Source organism: Mustela putorius, unplaced genomic scaffold, assembly GCF_011764305.1.
Source record: "Mustela putorius furo isolate JIRA1106 unplaced genomic scaffold, ASM1176430v1.1 tig00000151_pilon_pilon_pilon, whole genome shotgun sequence".
Taxonomy (NCBI): Eukaryota; Metazoa; Chordata; class Mammalia; order Carnivora; family Mustelidae; genus Mustela; species Mustela putorius.
The window spans coordinates 13,670,383-13,679,812 of record NW_025421296.1 but is presented as its reverse complement, the minus strand read 5'-3'; the positions used below and the strand labels follow the sequence as shown (position 1 = coordinate 13,679,812).

The 9,430-nt window shown below is 38.1% G+C and overlaps 1 pseudogene; it reads left to right on the top strand.

Moving 5' to 3' along the window:
• Positions 1–632: 632 nt before the first annotated feature.
• LOC101683967 lies at positions 633–1,730 on the top strand (annotated as a pseudogene).
• Positions 1,731–9,430: the final 7,700 nt, after the last annotated feature.

Sequence of the window (9,430 nt, the reverse complement as noted above, 5' to 3'; positions counted from 1 at the left end):
GTGTGGAGATTCCTTAAGAAATTAAAAATAGAGATTCCCTATGACCCTGCAGTTGCACTCCTAGGTATTTACCCCAAAGATATAGATGTCATGAAAAGAAGGGCCATCTGTACCCCAATGTTCATAGCAGCAATGACTACAGTCACCAAACTGTGGTAAGAGCCAAGATGCTCTTCACCAGACAAATGGATAAAGAAGATACAGTCCATATATATACAATGGAGTATTATGCTTCCATTAGAAAGGATGAATACCCAAGTTTTGTATCAACATGGACGGGACTGGAGGAGGTTTGCTGAGTTAAATAAGTAAAGCAGAAAAAGTCAATTATCATATGGTTTCACTTACTTCTGGAGCATAAAGAATAACACAGAGGACATTGGGTGAAGGAGAGTAGAAGTGAATTGGGGGAAACTGGAGGGGGAGATGAACCAAGAGAGACTGTGGACTCTGAGGAACAAACTGAGGGTTTTGGAGGGGAGGGGCATGTGGAGTTGGGTGAGCCTGGTGGTGGGTATTAAGGAAGGCATGTATTTCATGGAGCACTGGTGTGGTGCATAAACAATGAATCTTAGAAAAAATAAAATTTTAAAAAATCCTGGAGCCCGCACTGGCCTGAGGTGCCCCTGCGGATGGAAGTGATCACGAAGTTGCCCTGCAATCCCTGTGCCACCCTCAGTGGAGAGAGGTGGTGTTCAGAATCCCTGGCAGTTCAGAACACTCTGGGGGAATGGCCGCTGGTGCCTCAATGCACAACCACTTGGCTCAACCTGGGCGAAGTGTGTGCGTGGTTGCGCACGGCTCTGCACCTGGTGCACTGGCTGCACAACCTGGACCAGGCCCTGTGCGAGGCTGAGGCCCCAGGCTGCACCTGGGTGCTTCTTCAAGCCCAGGCCATTCTGCTTTGCTCCCAACTCCCCGAGAGACTATAGCTGCTGGCCTAGGCCGCCTATGTGCGTGAAGCGTGGCGGAGGTTGGAGAGAGTCTGTCGTCGCAGTTTGGGGCTTCACGAGAAGGCCCAGGATTGCGAAGCAGAGTGGGAGGCTAAGGCCGCCACCTGAGCAGCAGAGTGCCCACTGGAGATTGACCTTTGAAGGGTCAAGCGCATGCAGGAGATGGAGAAGAAGAAGTGGGAGCAGGAACTTAGAGCTGCGGCTGATGGTGTCTTATCTGAAGTGAGGAAAAAGCAAGTAGATGGTGTCTGCTTGTGAGGAAAAAGCAAGCAGAATGGTGGACATTCTTCGGGCCTTGGAGAAATTGAGATAACTCAGAAATTGAGGAAACTTGGGAAGAGGCAGCAGCGAGGAAGGGCGTCTGTCCTCCGACCTCAGCAGTTGAGACTTTCGGGCATCATTTTCAGTGACTAAGAAAACAAATTAAAAAACACTCTGAATTGTATGAAGCTGAAGAGAGAGCCTTCAGAGTCATGCTGGAAGGAGAACAAGAGGAAAAGAGGAAAAGAGAATTAGAAAAGAAACAGGAAAGAAAACTTCAGAAGCGTGAAATGGAGTACAAGTGTTTTGGGGATCCAGATGAGTTCACACTCGCTCACCTTTTACAGCCCTTCTGCCAGTATTACCTCCAAACCCAGCACCCCTGCCAACCCTGATCCAGATAAGGCATGGTTGGTTGCCATCTGATCATCCAAAAGCAACTCCACTCCCCAAGGATGGGTCCTTCCCCTATTGCCCAACAACAACATCTGGGAAACAGCCGTTAAGCTCCATTAGTAAAGATGCTCCAGGAGTATGGTCTAGCCATGGCTCTTTCCAGCTCTAAAAACTAGTGATGCCACCATCTTCTTGTGCTGTCGACTAAACCACAACCTCTAAAGTCCGTGTGGCATTGCCCTACCCAGAAGTCACGTTCTCCTTGCATGCTCTGTCCTGCCCAGAGATGCCTCTTGAATCAGGAGATTAATATGGTTCTTCAGGAAAGGACTAAGGTGAACTGGGGTTATTACCACAGGCAGTGGCCTTGATTCACTAAATTTGCCTCTGTTTTGAAGGGGCCTGGTCCAAAGTGACTTGTTCATTTACTCTCAACTGCCTTGTGTGTGATGGGTAAGCACACTCCATACACTCAACACAGGTGTGCACTGGGTAGACTTAGTAGCCCTTCCCCGCTACTGAGTGTGAAGGCGGCTTGATGCAAAACCTCAACAACCTCCCTACTCAGAGAACTCTCTAGCTTCTAGGAGGAAAGGTCAGAAATGCCTTATCTTTGGTTTGTGACTCCCAGTTTTGGTGCATCTTGAGAGGCTGCAGGCTGATGGCGAGGCTGCCAGAAAAGCTCGGTGGCCCACTTGGTGGTCCTGCGGAGAACTTGGAAAACCTGTACCCATATCGGATTGTGTTTTAATAGATAATGGCTGCATTTTCCCGTGTTAGAAGGATCCTAACAAAAACACCTATTTTTTAAGTTCCTGGAGGTCTAGAGGTTCAGTATTCCCAATGATAGGCATTTATTTCCCTATGGGAGTGGGACCATAATCTCATTCAGTCACGTTGGTATAGCTGGTATATAGCTGTGGAATTTACTTAGAAATGCAAGCTTCCAAAAGCACCCATGTAGGTAAAGCTGGGAGGAAAGCAGATTAAAATCAAATTTATTTTATAATATTCATTAATAAACACTGTTGTGCCTGGAAATGTTCAACCATAAAACATGTCAGGGGTTTGTTTTGTTTCATTTTGCTCTTTGTCATCTATTGTGTTATTTATATTTCCAAAAAGCTGAATAAATACCATTTTTATTTAAAAAAAATTTTTTAAAGTATCTAGCATGTAAGAAAGTGATAAATGCTAAGTGAAAATAGAGACCACAGTAAGAAGACTCCTGTGTGGGTGAGACCTGGGAATTGAGGGGTAAGGAGGAGGTCAGGCAGCACAGGTATCTCCAAGAAGGTGACATTGGAGGTAGACAATAACCACATCATACTTCTGTTTCCATGTGAGATCCTTCCACCTCCATGTTATTTTCAACTGATATTAATATTCCCTGGCTTTTACTGATCTTTCATGTAAAAGCAGGGAGAATATTCTCTCTTCACTTACCCTGAATAGCTCCTTTTTATGCGTACAACCTAACATGGCTGTACAGGCAGCATGGAACTCTGGACCAGAACACCCTAATTCTAATCTTCACTTTACCATACAACTAGTTGTATACAAATACAGCTGTATTTGTATACAACACATACCAGGTTTGTGTGTATATCAAATGTGTGCTAAATACTCTCCTAAGAGTTTTATGAGATTTTACAAATTTATCTTCACAGAAAATGTTTAGGCAGGTATGAACTATCATTCCCATTTTATAAGCAAAGTAAACTGAGACTTAAGATATTTCAAAAGTTCTTTGATGCTCCAAACTCCTGTATATTTGAGACAATTCAAATCATCTCCTAAAAAGAAATACCTTCACAGAACTGTGGTACTTGATGTGAGTGCGTGTGTGTGTGTGTGTGTAAGAAACTTTCTTTTTGGTATGATCTCATTTTAATCCTGTAGCAATCGTATCTAGCAGGTGTTTTTATCAGTTGAAAAATGAAGCTTGGAAGTGGAAGTAACTTTTTCAAAGTCCTATAGTAGATCTGAGTTTCCCATTCAGGTTCAAATCCAAAATGCTGCCGTCTCCACTAATTTGGTTTACTTGCTTACTAAGTGTTTTTTTGTTTGTTTGGTTGGTTTGTTTGTTTTGTTTTGTTTTACTAAGTGTTTTTTAGTATGTACCAGGTGTTCATGAATGATGTCCCAATCTGTAGGAACTTAGAGTTTTTGGTGGCGATAGACCAAAAATGAGACAATTATAACATAAAGCATTAAATGTAATGATTGAGGTAGAGGTATAGATCAAACAGAGGTGCATTTCATCTTGAAAATGATTTAAAAAATTGAGATTTACAAAGTGTTGGAAGGGTTATAGTAAGATGTTTATGTGATTGCTTTGTTTTTGTTGTTCAACTTGCAAAAATTAGATATATTAATTCCAATTGATGAAGAGAGCTGTCTCTTATCTTCTGACTTTTGTCACATTTCCCCCTTTGCCAGCTAATGTTGAAATAATTGCAGGCATTTTGGGGGTCCAGCAAAGAAAAGTTTAGGGTGGGACTATGTTAGCTTGGATTTAGTGAAATCTATTTATGTAATTTGTAGTTATTTCTACGTAAAGTCATTTATGAGATTTTAAAGGAGGGAGTGTGTGAAAGGATGAATAATCAGATCCTAATTCCTGGTACCTGTGAATGTGACCTGACATAGCAAAACAGAGTAAATAAGAATCTTGAGATGGGGAGATGGGGAGATTAATCTGGATTATCTAGGGGGGCCCTAAATGCAATCCCAAGGAGATCTGAGAAGGAAGAAGAAGGCAATGTTGACCTCTAAACAAAATACTACACTACTGGACTTGAAAATGAAGGGAGAGTCCATGCACCAGGAGATGCAAAGATGGAATGCAAGGCAAGGCACGGATTCTCTCCTAGAGGGAGTGCGACCCTACTGACACCTTGATTTGGGTTCATTAATACTGATTTCAATTTTCTTACCTCCAGAAATGTAAGAATGTTTATGTTTTAAGCAACCGATCATTTGTGATCATTTGTTATAGCAGCCATTGGAAACTAATACAGGACAGAATATTCCAGGAATATTCCTACTGTCTAATAAATGACACATTGAGTGTTAGAAAGGAGGTTAAGGCTACAGATAAGTAAGAAGGTGTCTTACAGTATCCAACACTAAAAGTTTGAAATTTAAGAAGCCAGTAGCTATTCTCTGGAAAATTCTTCCCATAATCAGATTGCAAAATTACAATTAGAAAACAATTGATCCAAAAATACATTCATTTTTTTCTTTTCTGAATTATATGTAATCAAATTAATCAGAATACTTGTGCTTGAGAGTATAAATCAATAGCAATACAGTCACTGCTCGTGAAGTTTCCTGTTTTACGCATTAACCTAAGGGAAGTTTCATATTTTATGCATCCCAGCTACCAACATAAAAGCCAGTTTTTGATAAAAAAAAAACTAGTGGATCAAAAAAACCTAGTGGAAGGATTGCATTATCTTTTTTTTTTCCTTAGAGAACATTATGATAATCATTCTATGTATTAAAAAGGCAAGTAAAGAGACTGCAGTAAAAAAAAAAAATGTAAGCTAAAGTATTTTGGTGGAGTATCAGGCAGTTAATTTGTGAAATTGTTATGCTCTTTTTCTCTATTTGGTTATGTTTGTGATACATGAGGTTTATTTTCTCATTCTAAATAAGTATTTGTTCTTGTACCCTATTTTGTATTAATTCAATTATTCTTTTAAAATAAGTCCCCCATGATTCATAAACTTCAGGCCCCATAAAACCTGATCGACCCATGGTACCAAGTGATTGGAAATGTGACAGAGGGACTCAATCCAGTACATGGTTGAAATCAGGATGAGCTTCTGGAGCGGGGGCTCCTGTAACAACTTCCAAAGGCTAATGGAGGACATTAGGGAATTGAGATGTGGGGAGGAAGGCTTGAGAGGAGGCAGTAGCCAAATTATACAGAACTCTCTACTCCCTTTTACTAGAAAATAGTAGAATTTATATAGATGATGAATTTAGCAAGTAAGGCAGGTTTGCTGTATTATCTGCCTCTTTTAATTTATAGGATTATCACTCAAATTTGTTTTTTAAACAACCATGCAGGTATATACTAAAACTGAAGGCTGACACCCACTCAAGGGAAAAACAAAGCCCTGAGGCATTGTGTGGAAGATCACTGATATTTACTGACTTGAGAAAAGCAAACAATAACCACAGCAGGAAAGGCTTTTCATACCAGCAAGAAAATAATGTACCCAATATTAGATTAGGAATATGAGTTCAATTTATTCCATTTAATTGCCACTTCATAGTTCATTGCAACATTATGAAAGGCAACCTCCTTAAAACTTCTAAGCATTACAGTTGATGTTAGCATAAGCCTTCCTCTCTGCCCTAGAACTCATATATAGTTTGATTCAATCCATTGAAATACTTAATTATTTGCATCCATACATTTTTAAAATGTGGGAATATAACATGTGAACATATGGGCAGAAAAGCCAATGATTATAGTAAAATAACTCTTTCAAACAACTTCTTCATTTCTTCTTCAAGGGTAAGAGATTCAAGAAAACCTATCGCAGTTCTAACTTCTAACGAGTACCTCATGCAGCAGGACCATAGCATAAGAATGGGAGGTGCGAGTGATATAAGGTGAGTTAGGCTGAAGCCTATCGTATGTGTAGCACATATGCCAGCCTTAGATATGCCTAAAACAAACCTGAATAAGGCTACCTTAGAGGACAGCTTGGTCAATAAAAGAAAAAGTCTAAGAGATGGACCAAAACTCATCCAATTGTTGTTTAGGAGAAAGCTTTCTCTAGTTCAGAGAAAGCTTTCACAGTATGTAGGGGCTACTCGAGAATTTACTGGCATTCAGCATAGGAAGAAAAGTAATTTTGGTATTTTAGTAGCAGATTTCTGAATAACTTCGTATGTCTGTGTTGAAGGACATCTGTAGAATTGTATAGGAAAATGTGACCCATAATCCCACCTTATAGTTAACTATCATGAACATCTATTTTCTTCCAGTCATTTTTAAAGCATCTGTATACCCTTCACATTGAGTTTATTCTTTGTGTCCTATTTTTTATTTTTTAATTAACTAAATAATTTTTAAAGATTTTATTTGAGAGAGAGAGAGATTGAGAGAACATGAAAGTGGGCTGAAGAGCAGAAGGAGAAGCAGACTTTCTGCTGAGCAGGGAGCCAGATGTGGGACTCCATCCCATGTTCTCTAGGATCATGACCTGAGTGGAAGGCAGACACTCAACCAACTGAGCCACCCAAGTGCCCTGTATTCTACTTTATAATTGAATAATATATTTTGAACACTTTCCCATGCCAGTAAGTATTCCTCACATACATTATTTAAAATGAGCCATTGTACACATGTATCATAATTTAGTATTTTCTATACTTGGAAATTTACATCATTTCCAATATGAGGCTGTCAACTAATACTGGGATACATATTCTTCTGTTATGAAGGTGAACACAGCTAATTATTTCTTCAGTTAATTTCTAGAAAGGGAACTATTGGACCTGATCATTATTTTTAAACTTGATAGACTTTTTTTTCTGAAGGATATACAGATGGAAAGGTGCTCAACATCACACATCCTCAGGGAAATACAAATTAAAAACATGCGGAGAAATCTCCTGATACCTGTCAGATAGCTATTATCAAAAACATAAGAGATAAATTGGTGCAGCTATAATGGAAAACTGTGGAATTTCCTCAAAAAATTAAAAACAAAACTACCACATAATCCAGCAATCCCACTTCTGGCTACATATATGAAGGAAATGAAAACTCTAACTTGAAAGATGTATGCATCCTCATGTTCACTGCAGCATTGTTTATAATAGCCAAGACATGGAAGCAACATGAGTGTTCACCAATGAAGAAATGGATAAAGAAAATATGGTCTATATGTGTGTAAATGAAATATGTATGTATATGGAATATAGAAAAAGAATGAAATCTTGTCATTGCATAGACATGGATGGACCCTAAGAGCACTATGTTAAGTGAAATAGGTCAGAGACAGAAAGATAAATACTGTGTGATCTGACTTACAGGTGGAATTTGAAAAATCAAAAAAAAAAACCCCTGAGCCCATAGATATAAAGAATAGATAGGCAGTTGCCAGAGGTGGGGCATGGGGAGTGAGTAAAGGGGGCCCCAAAATACAAACTTCCAGTTATAAAATAAGTAAGTCCTGGAGATGTAATGTACAGCATGGTGACTATAGTTAATAATATTGTATTGCATATTCAAAAATTGCTAAGAGAGATCTTAAACGTCCTCATCATGAGAAAAATTATATGTATAGTGAAAGATGCTAACTAGATTTATTGTGGTGATTATTTTGTAATATACACAAACATTGAATCATTGTGTTGTATGCTTTTTAAAAATTAATACATGCTAATTTTTTCATTTTACTTTCTATGTAAATTTTATCTCAATAAAAAATTTTGATAGGGATTGCCCAATTATAATCAATAAAGTTCCATTAGGAACCTCAGAAGTTCTGCTTCACGGTTTGTCAACACAAAATTGGCACTTTTAAAGAATTTTTGATACATATATCACCAGAATACTTTATTATCTTTACATTTATATTTTTGAATAACTAATGAGTTTGATAATTTTTCATATGTTTATTAACAGTTGTGTTTATTTTTTTACTTTCTCTTTAAATTTTATACTCCTTTTTATACAATGATTTTTATATTCTATTGATTTTAAGCACATTTCTTTTTTATTCTAGAGTATTATTTAATCATTTTGAGTATTTATATAATATATATTTTAAGGATTTTCCCCTTCGGCATTTGTATCTTGATATTTTCCTTTTTAAAATTCTGATATGATTCAAGTACCTGAAGTTCACCTTTCATAGGTACAATTCAGTAGTTTTTAATATATCTACGGGGTTGTGTAGCCATCACCAGTATCTAATTCCAAAACATGTCATCACTTCAATTACCAGTCACACCAATTCTTATCTTCCTCCAGCCCCTGTTAACCACTAATCTCCTTTTTGTCTATAAATTTGATTCCTGTGGAGATTTCATACAAGTGGAACCACACAATATATGGCCTTTTGTGTTTGGTTTCTTTCATTTAGCATAATTTTTAAATTGAGATAAAATTGACATATAGCATTGTAGAAGTTTGTGAACAGTGTATTGACTGACACATAGCTGACCCTTGAACAACACAGGTTTGGTCTGCAGGGATCCAGTCTTAAGTGGATTTTTTTCAGTATAGTACAGTACTGTATTTTTTCTTTCTTATGATTTTCTTTATAACATTTATTTTTTCTAGTTTATTATAAAATAGCATATACAATACATATAACCTACAAAATATGTGTTGACTGTTAATGTTACTGGTAAAGATTCCAGTCAGCAGTAGGCTATCAGTGTTACCTAGAGTGAGATGGAAAAGGAATGAAGTCTTGGTTCTTTTTTTATGCCAGAGTAAAAAATTACAGAACAGGGGCACCTGGGTAGCTCAGATAGTTAAGCATCTGCCCTTGGTTCTGGTCATGATTCCAGGTCCTGAAATCAAGTCCTGGTGTCAGGCTCCCTGCCTAGTGGGAGTCTACTTCTCCCTCTGCCTCTACCTCTCTCCATGCTTGTCCTCTCTCTTGTCATTCTCTCTCAAATGAATACATAAAATCTTAAAAAGATATATTTACATTGAAATGAAAGTGAAGCGGAGTCAAGTTTTATTAAAGTACACTCCAAAGGAGGAGCAGGCCAGTAAAGATAGATAAAGGCCCAGGAAACTCCAGGTGTGGGCTTCTATCAATTTTTTGCGGGGA